Consider the following 10,674-nt stretch of genomic DNA (forward strand, 5'->3'; position numbering starts at 1 on the left):
CAAAGCTTTCGTAGGCCTGCCAAGAAACGATGTCCGTGCATGCGTGCGATTTTCACACCCCCCTTTGGACACCAGCTTTCCACGCTGAAAGCTCGAAACGCCCATCGATTCAAACTGTGGGGCGTTTGAAAATAAACTCCGCAGGGGCGTCTGTGTCAGCAGGCGTTTGGTGTGTTGCGACACCACGGACCCGAGCGCGTGAGGGCCGGACCCTCCCGCGTGTAGCCGTGCGCTGCTTAGCCATGTCCGGGGGAAGGGGTATCCTGGGGGTTGAGCCGATGCCGGGTGTTCGGACTTTTAAGGCCCGCTGGCGGAGGCAGCAAACCTCTTTGGCCTCCGCATCACGTAGACGGCACCCCTGGACTGACCCACCCGAGGGAAATTGTTAGTTGCCTTTTCCTGCTCCTCTCTCTCCCTCCAAACTTCGTCTTTCTCCTACTTTTCCTCTTTCCTGTCTTCTCCTAGCTTCCGCTTACTTCCAATTTTTCCAGCAGCAAGGGTTAACCTTGTGTGAAAAACCAACCTAGGTTATCTCATATTTTATTATTGTGATAACGTACAGCTGGTGTTTGCAGGACCTGTTTTTACAGTCCCTGTAACGTCCCCTTGAAGGGCTCCATGGTGGGTGGCTGGCGTTATTGCTGAAAATTCAATTCCTTTATGGCAACCTCCTTCCCTTCACTTCCCGATCGCCCTAAGAAAAGAGGGCGCACCGATGAAGTATTCCAGTTTTTTTGGTCGGCAAAAAGAATCTTTCCCTCGTTTTCACGGGATCCACGCTAATAAACCAGCTAAACCAGTGCGAACAATCTCACCATTTCTTGTTTCGAAGACCTTGACTGAAGTCTTTGGCCCAGGTTATAAGGCGTCGAGGATGGCAAGCGGTGATCTCCTCTTGGAGCTCCGCGATCAGAAACATTATGAGAAATTGCCAAAACTAGTGTCATTTGGGGAAACCCAATTAATTTTAACCCCGCAGCGTACGATGAACACAAGCCGTGGTGTAGTCTCGGATGATGACTTGCTGGAGAGAGAGAGAGAAACAACTTTATTGAGCCGAGCTCGACATCTTCTTAGACGCCGTCGCTGGAAGTGGTTCCCTCTTCACAGGACCCATATGCTTCCCTAGCCGCTTGGCCCCTGGAGATCAGGACGAGCTGGTCTTCCAGGGCGGTGCTGGTTAGCAAGGTCTCCCATCGCTCGGTAAGGGTGAATGAGGGATGGGGTAGGGTAGCGGGGCAGGTAAGAGGTGGGGGGATCGCCTTGGTGAAATCGCATACTCCAATGACGTGTTGGAGCGTGCCTAACTGAGTTTTGCAGAAGTTACAATCCTCCTCGTACCTTTCCGGGTATATCTTGTTTTGAAGGTAAGGGTGCGGGAAGGATTCTGCCTGTATTTGCCTGTATATCGCTTGCTGTTCTCTGCTAAGCGATTTGTGAGGATCGGGGTAACGTCGCCTCTCCGTCTTATAATGGTTCGTAATGTCTCTAACTAAATATGAACTGTGGCTCACCTTCCTCAACCCGGTGTTCCATCTCTCGGGCGAACTGGTGGGCAAGTTCGTTGCCCTCCAGCCAAGAGTGAGCTGGTGTCCATATTAACTGAACTTTCCTTTCAGGAACGTCGCGTTTACTTTTGAGAATATCTAGTGCCGCAAGAGACACCCACCGCTTTCTGTAGTCGTTATACGCCTTTTGCGAGTCGGTGACAATTCTTCCCACCTTGGGCTGCGCGAGTGCTAGCGCTATCGCGGCCTCTTCTGCCACCTCTGGAAAAGACGACTTGATGGAGGGGCAGGTTACGAGCACATCCCGCGTCGTAATTGCCAGCGTTGCTTTCGATGAAGGCTTGGGTAACGAAGCGTCTGTGAAGAGAGTGACCCCCTCTTCCTCTTCCACTATTTGACCCAAAGACTCTGTCAAGGCCGCTATACGAGCCGCTCTGCGGCCATCGTTGCGACCCGACCTCATGTTTCTAGGCAGTGGCTTACTGTGGATATTATGCGCCCACAACCTAGGTAACGGCCCCGTTTCCTTCCGCTCTGCCTCTTGCCAGCCCAACTTGGCAAGAACGCGACGTCCCGCCGACGTCTGACTGAGTCGAACTCTTTGATTAGGCAGATGAGCTTCTATTAACTCTTCGACGACGTTGTGCTTGGCCATGCCGAGAAGCTTGTCGGTCGAAGAATGCTTCGGAATGCCCAGCGCCATCTTGGTTGCCTTTCGTATAATGACATTCAACTGGTCCCTGTCTTTTTTCAGTAACATGAGGTACGGCGCCGCGTAAACAATGCACGACGTCAAGAAGGCCTGGACGAGCGTCAGTACATCGTCCTCCTTCATTCCCCTTTGTCTTTATTCTTTATTCAAGAATTACCCCGCATTGCCCGAAGGCGTTATAGCAGGGGGGTTACAGGAGGGAAAAAAACAAATCTTCATTCGTACAGCACACTTGCTCTTCACACTGCTGATTCCACTCCACAATAGTTTTGACAAAAAAAGGAATCTGCAAACAAGTACGTTCTGGCACGGTATTCGCGGATTTTAAGTGAATGGTCATCACGCCTAGAAATACGCCTGTTTGTGACTCTTCTGATCATGTTCCAAATTTGTTCCGTTGAAACTTTGATTTTGTCGATCGACGGCCCCGCCTTGCCATTGTTTTGGAAGATGACACCCAGGATACATGCTTGCGTGGTTGATGTTGTGGTCGTCCCGTCGATGGTGATGCGTATGTTCTTTTGGTCTCCTTTCTTTCTTCTTGGCTTGATGACTAGTAACTCTGACTTCTGTGGCGAGCAACTGAGGCCGCACGATTTAGCGAACTCGTGCACGGTCTTTGCCACTCTCTGAAGGGTCTCCTCCATCCAACTCTCTGACCCTGCCCTCGACGTCCACACAGTGATATCGTCTGCATAGAGAGCGTGATCTATGTCCTCTATGTCTTGAAGCAAAGTCGGGAGAGGGAGGAGTGCCAGGTTGAAGAGAAGCGGCGAAAGAACCGATCCTTGCGGGGTGCCTCTGTCTCCCAGTGTTATCGGTTTCGACTTTTCCTCTCCAATGTTTATCTTTGCCGTCCCATTGCTTAAGAAATCCTGCACATATTTGAATGTTCGCTTTCCGCATCCCGTTTGGTGCAGGGTACGGAGAATACTTTCGTATGTGACGTTATCGAGGGCCCCCTTGAGATCGAGCGCCAGGATAGCTCTTGGCGTAGGGGTCTTCGCTTCCTTGATAACCAGCTCGTGTATTTGCACCAAGACGTCTTGCGCGCTCACGTGCCTCCAGAATCCGTATATGGTCGGTGGCATCTGATCAGTGACGTTCAAATATCTCTATAGTCTCTTGAACACCATACGCTCTACCACCTTACCTACACACGACGTGAGGGAGATAGGGCGTAGATTGTCGACGTGGTGTGGTTTCCCCAGCTTGGGAATGAAATGCACCTCCGCTTCTTTCCATTCTTTTGGTAACGAACCCTTCTCCCAGGACGCGTTGACGAGGTTTAGCAGTTCAGCTCAGCTTTTGTCGCGCATATTTTTTAGCATCTTGTATGTACCGCCGTCAATTCCCGGTGCGCTGCCTTGATTACTTTCATCAATGGCCGCAACCAGCTCCAGTTCGGTGAAGGCTTCGTCCATCTCGACGTTGCTATCGCCTTCATACTCGTGAGTCGGGTTACCGCTCTTCTCGTTCTTGAGGTATTTACTTGCGAGTTCACGAATGAGCTTCTCCCCGTCCCCGTCGTAACTGTTGATCGTTCTTGTGCGGTCTCGAGCGAATGCGCTCTTGCTTTTTAACGGGTCTATGAGGTGCCGCTACAGCTTCCAATTCTTATTCGTAGACAGTGTACCTTGCAGGTCGTCACACATCTTCATCCAGTTTTCGCTGCATAGTTGTTCCGCATTTTTGGTCACTTGCTTGTTGAGAGCTTGTATACGTCTGCGAAGCTTCTTGTTATGTCTTTGCCTCTGCTCACTGAGGATGAACTCTTGGAGGGCTTCAGTGACCAGAATGTTATCAGTGTTTAAAGAATAAAGATCAGGCGTGACAGCAAAGAAATCAAGACCAAACACCTTATATTGACTTTCGGCACAAGTATTCTGCCCGAGTCTGTAGAGGCAGGGTACATCAAGCTCCGTGTTAGGACATATGTGCCAAATCCTCTCAGATTTTTGAAATGCCAACGTTGCAGCCACAGTTCGCAGAGCTGCCGAGGCCGTCATACCTGTGCGAAACGCAGTGCCCACGAACATACTTCTGAAGCTTGCAAGAACACTTTCCACTGTGTAAACTGTGAAGGGGAGCACGCCGCATACTCGCGGTCGTGACCATCGTGGAAAAAAGAGAAAGAAATTGTCACGATAAAAGTAAAGGAAAACATAACTTTCAAGAAGGCACGCAGGTGGGTACCCTACCTGCCCAAAAACACTTTTGCCGAAGTGGCGCGTCAGGGGGCAGCGCCACAACGTTCTCCCTCGGCTGTCCGACTCACACCCAGTGAGGCGGCAGTAACGCTATCCACCCGTCCAACTCCCCGCCTCGTCCAACGTGCCGAGGCCTGGACGCCAAACAAAGCGCTCGGAAGAGCGCGTGTTCAGAGCCTCGCAAGAGGCGAGGGACACAACCACCAGCAAGACGGCGCCACCAGCGCCTACGGTACGGCGAGGCACTCTCGATCGCTCGAAAAGAGACAAAACTCCCGTCACGGCGCCTGAAAAAGGCCCGTGAGCTACTCCTAGTCTCTTAAACACATAGCACCCAACACATATAGCATAATGGATACACAAATACTACAATGGAATGTGAGAGGACTTCTCCATAACCTCGACGACATTAGAGAACTACACAAACACAATCCCAAGTTGCTGTGTGTTCAGGCGACTCACCTAAAATTAACGCACACCAATTTTCTAAGGCAATATGCCATTTTCCGCAAAGACCGTGATGATGCACTCACCTCGTCAGGGGGTGTAGCCATAATAGTCGATAAGGGCGTAGCATGTCAGCAAATAAATCTCCGGCCCCCCCTCGACGCAGTTGCAGTACGAGCTCTGCTATTTGGTAAACTAATCATGGTTAGTTCGATGTACGTCTCCCCTTCTTGTCAACTTACTAAAACAGAGTTCGAAAGCTTCATCGATGAACTTCCTCCGCCATATATAGTCGTTGGTGATCTAAATGCACATAGCCCCGTGTGGGGTGACACGCTTTCTGATGCGTGTGGGCGCCTGATAGAAAAATTTCTGTTTTCTTCAGGTGCTTGCTTATTGAACAAAAAGAACCAACGTACTACAATGTTACACATAAAACATACTCGTCCATAGACTTGAGCATAACTTCTAGCTCATTATTTCCGTACCTGGAGTGTTCTGTACTCATGAACCCCTATGGGAGTGACCACTTCTAAATTACATTAAATCTAACAAAACCGGATACATGCTCGCCCCATTTCTCTCGATGGAACCTCGAATCAGCAAACTGGGAACTATTTCGAGAACTGACATATTAAGGCGAGGACGACATTTCTGATTTTAATATAGACGATGCTGTGGCACACCTAACTGGTTTTATTATTGATGCTGCAACGAAATGCATTAAACAATTTAACGGACTGGCAAAGAACCGTCGCATCCCATGGTGGAATGACGAATGTCGAAAAGCACGCAAAAATCAAAACAAAGCTTGGGCTTTGCTTCGCAATTCTCCAACAGCTGTAAATCTTATTAATTTTAAGCAGGTCAAATCACGAGGCAGGAGAATACGTCGACGTCCAAAGAGAGAGAGCTGGGAGCGTTACATATCTGGGATAAAATATTACAAAGACGAGGCAAAGGTGTGCAATAGGGTGAATAAACTAAAATGCCGGGAGACGAACCCCCTGCCTTTATTAGGTACCCAAGGAGATGGCCTGGAAGACCAGGCAGACTGTCTGGGTGAACACTTTGCCTATATCTCCAGTGCATCTCATTACACGCAATCATTCCTGAAGTTCAAAGAACGTGCAGAGCGACAGCCCCTCGATAGGAAATGGGACCATTATGAAGATTACAATCGCCCGTTCAGTTTAGCTGAGCTTGAAACTTCTCTTGCATGTTGCAACAGCTCAGCGCCAGGTGGGGACCGTATCATATATCAAATGATCAAGTCCCTCCACCCTGAAACACAGAAAACACTCCTCTCACTCTGTAATGTCATGTGGGCGGCTGGACATATTCCACCTTCTTTGAAAGAAGCTATAATAATACCTATATTCAAACAAGGTAAGGACCCGTCCCTGCCTAGTAGTTACAGACCTATCGCTTTGACAAGCTGTCTTTGCAAGCTTTTTGAAAAGATGATTTACCGGCTCTTCTTATATCTCCTTGAGAGCAACGGACAATTAGATCCTTACCAGTGTGGATTTAGAGAAAGCAGGTCGACCGCAGACCACCTGGTCCGTATTGAGGCAAATATAAGGGATGCCTTCATATACAAACAGTTTTTCCTCTCCATCTTTCTTGATTTGGAGAAAGCATATTGACGCGTGTATTTATCTTTATCGGGCGACCACGTTTCGCCGCCTAACAAATGCAATCGCACAGCGCGGGATGTGGCTGCATTTATCCGAAGTTTCTGGAAAGTTATAGATGCTTCTATCCGGCTGTCTGCTGTCGCCGAACCCTGTCTTATCTGATTTCATCGCGTGACGCGAATGGTGTAGAACTTTGTGGAAGGCACGCGGGTCCCAACGATTAGTCTGGAACATTCGACGACTGTTGTATAAAAGCCGATGCGCTTGACCCGCTGATCAGATTTTCGACGATCGCCGACTGTGTTCGCCGCTATCGTTGTGCTTTAAGTGTAGCCTGTTTTGTGGGCACAGGTTCGCCCAATAAAAGCTAGTTTTGTCTCTCACAGTACTGCTACTGTGTTCTTTCTTCACCGTCACTACCACGTGACATCTGGTGGAGGTGCTAGTGGGTTCATGTACCGAACGCCCCCGCAAAGCCGCGATCCAAGCCCGAAGCCCGAGGACAGAACCAACATCGCCCAAGACCAACGTGCTAGCCGCAGACTGCAAGGACTGCCCCCAGAGCACGGACTTCTACCTGAGACGACAAAGAAGATCGTGGTCAAGACAACCCCAATGGCTGCCCCAGCGTCCCCTGTTATCCTACAACAACCTCGGGACCCACCAACCTTCCATGTAGCAGCGACTGAAGACCCGGAATCATGGCTGGAGACCTACGAACGAATCGCAACATTCAACAACTGGGACTCCGACGAGAAGCTGCGGCATGTATACTTCGCCTTAGAAGACACCGCCAGAACTTGGTTTGAGAACAGGGAATCGACCTTGACAACATGGGACCTGTTCCGTAGCGCCTTCCTACGCACCTTTACGCGCGTCGTGCGCAAGGAAAGGGCCGAAGCTATGCATGACGCCCGAGTGCAGCTACCAAACGAGAACGTTGCCATTTTTACGGAAGAAATGAGCCGTTTGTTCCGCCACGCCGACCCGGATATGGCCGAGGAGAAGAAAGTCCGCCTACTGATGCGTGGTGTGAAGGAATAACTTTTCGCCGGGATGGTAAGAAGCCCACCGAAGACCGTCGAAGAGTTTCTTCGTGAGGCGACGAACATCGAGAAGACACTCGAAATGCGGAACCGGCAATTCAACCACCGTACAAGCTCTACCCACTACGCCGGAATTCAATCACTGGCCACGGACGATCTGCGCGAGACCATCAGGGCCATTGTGCGCGAAGAACTGCGCAAGGTCTTGCCTTCGTCGCATCCTCAAGTGGCCTCTATCGCCGACATCGTAAAAGAAGAGGTGCACTGATCGCTTGGAGTTCCTGAGGTGCAACCAGAACCGCCGCAGCCTCAGCCGCAAGCGATGAGCTACGCTGCCGTCGCCCGCCGTCAAGGTCCCCTTCCACGACCGCGGCAGGGCCCCCTAACGCCGCAATTCCGTCGACCACCACCGCCGCCGCCAGCACGCCCACCCGTCGCCGAGCGCAGCTACGCGAGGAAGACAATCGTTTGGCGCGCTCCTGAACACCGCCCGCTCTGCTACCACTGCGGAGAAGCAGGTCACGTCTACCGACGATGCCCATACCGAGAGATGGGACTGCGAGGTTTCGCCGTCAACGCGCCGCGTCCACAGCTTGGAGAGCGCCCACGTGACATCGCCGACTACCTCGCCGCTACTCAATGGAGCTCTCGACGACCGTCGCGTTCGCCATCACCAGGCCGCTACCTGTCGCCGCAGCGCCGACCATACACTGGCCCAGCCCGGGGCCGGTCAGCGAGCCCATATCCGGAAAACTAAAAGCAGCAACCGATGGAGGTGCGGTTGCTGTTCGTCGAACTGACGAAGATCCTCCGCCGCCGACGAAGACGACGAAGAAACCATCTCGACGACTTAATGACAACACGCCGCCGTCCCGAAGAAGTCGAGAAGCCAAGACTACACCGACGAAAGACGACTTGACGACGCGACGTTCTAGCTTCAGCTTAACACGACGCAGCCGTGATCCGACGCCAAGACCCAACTGCAACGCCAGACAAAGAACCACCGACCTCGATGTGCTTCTCGACGGCCACGCGGTTACCGCCTTAGTGGACACAGGGGCTGATTACTCCGTCATGAGTGGACACATCACCGCCCAGTTGAAGAAGGTTGAGACTGCATGGGAAGGCCCTCAAATTCACACCGCTGGAGGACACCTGATTACGCCGACTGGAATCTGCACGGCAAGGATAACCATTCATGACCGGACTTAGCCTGCCACCTTCGTTATCCTCCAACAGTGTTCTCGAGACGTCATTCTCGGTATGGACTTCCTGAACCAACACGGCGCAGTCATCGACCTGAAGTCGAAGTCAATAACGCTGTCGGAAGATAAAGCGATACCGCCGGAGAGCCCTCGTAGTCACCACGCCTTGAGTGTGCGCGAAGACCAAGTGAGCATCCCGCCTCGCTCCAGCATTGTTATTTCCGTCGGCACCGAAATACCCGCTGACGTAGAAGGTGTCATCGAAGGCGATTAACGTCTCCTGCTAGACCGTGAAATTTGCGTCGCAAGAGGGATCGCTCGACTGCATGGAGGGAAAACTGCAGTGTTGCTGACAAACTTCAGCCCGGAGTTCAAGCACATCAACAAGGGCACGACGATCGCGTACATCGAGGAAATTGTGGAAACCAGTAATGCGTTTGTCCTCTCGGATTCCGCCGCATCTACCCCGACGATCATGATTCCCGAACCAGACTACGACATTAATCCAAGTCTCCCAGTGATTAAGCAACAGCAGCTCAGAAGTCTGCTCCGACGATACAAAGGCTGCTTTTCGACGACATCGAGGATTCGACAAACACCAGTCGCCAAGCATCGCATAATCACCGAGGAGTACGCTCGACCACTCCGCCAAAGCCCTTACCGAGTTTCGCCGCGAGAACGCGAAGCTATAAGAGAACAAGTCGACGAAATGCTGCGCGACGACATCATCCAGCCGTCGAAAAGCATGTGGGCATCCCCTGTTGTCCTGGTGAAGAAAAAGGACGGAACCCTACGTTTCTGCGTCGATTATCGTCGTCTGAACAAGATCACGAAGAAGGACGTATACCCCCTTCCACGCATAGACGATGCATTGGATCGGCTCTGCAACGCTAAGTACTTCTCGTCGATAGACCTCAAGTCTGGCTATTGGCAAATAGAAGTCGACGAAAGAGATCGCGAAAAGACCGCCTTCATCACCCCAGACGGCCTCTACGAGTTCAAGGTTATGCCATTTGGACTGTGCTCGGCGCCTGCAACGTTCCAGCGCGTGATGGACACGGTTTTAGCGGGATTGAAATGGCCGACCTGTCTCGTTTACTTGGATGACGTCGTTGTATTCGCCGGAAATTTCGACGATCACCTTAGGCGGCTTGCCACAGTACTAGAGGCCATCAAGTCATCAGGGCTCGCTCTGAAGCCAGAAAAATGCCGCTTCACTTACGACGAGCTTCTGTTCCTAGGCCACGTCATCAGTACATCAGGAGTACGCCCCGAACCGCAGAAAACAGCTGCCATCGCAATGTTCCCGCAGCCCACCGACAAAAGGCAGTGCGTAGATTCCTTGGCATGTGTGCCTACTACAGGCGCTTTGTCAAGGACTTTTCACGCATCGCCGAGCCGTTGACACGTATAACTAAATGTGATGTTGAGTTCAAGTGGGAAACGCCGCAGGCCGACGCATTTGAAGAACTCAAACGACGCATGCAGTCGCCGCCGGTACTTGCGCACTTCGACGAGTACGCCGATACAGAAATTCATACTGACGCCAGTAGCCTAGGCCTCGGTGCCGTTCTAGTCCAGAGGAAAAACGGAGTCGAGCAGGTGATATCTTACGCTAGCCGGCCGCTGTCAAAAGCGGAAGGCAACTATTCTACGACCGAAAAGGAATGCCTCGCCATCGTTCGGGCTCGCGTCGTGCGCAAGGAAAGGGCCGAAGCTATGCATGACGCCCGAGTCATGTTGTATAAAAGCCGATGCGCTTGACCCGCCCATCAGATTTTCGACGATTGCCGACTGTGTTCGCCCCTATCGTTGTGCTTTAAGTGTAGCCTGTTTTGTGGGCACAGGTTCGCCCAATAAAAGCTAGTTTTGTCTTTCAGAGTACTGCTACTGTGTTCTTTCTTCA

The sequence above is a fragment of the Dermacentor albipictus genome, unplaced genomic scaffold, assembly GCF_038994185.2.
Source record: "Dermacentor albipictus isolate Rhodes 1998 colony unplaced genomic scaffold, USDA_Dalb.pri_finalv2 scaffold_14, whole genome shotgun sequence".
Lineage (NCBI taxonomy): Eukaryota > Metazoa > Arthropoda > Arachnida > Ixodida > Ixodidae > Dermacentor > Dermacentor albipictus.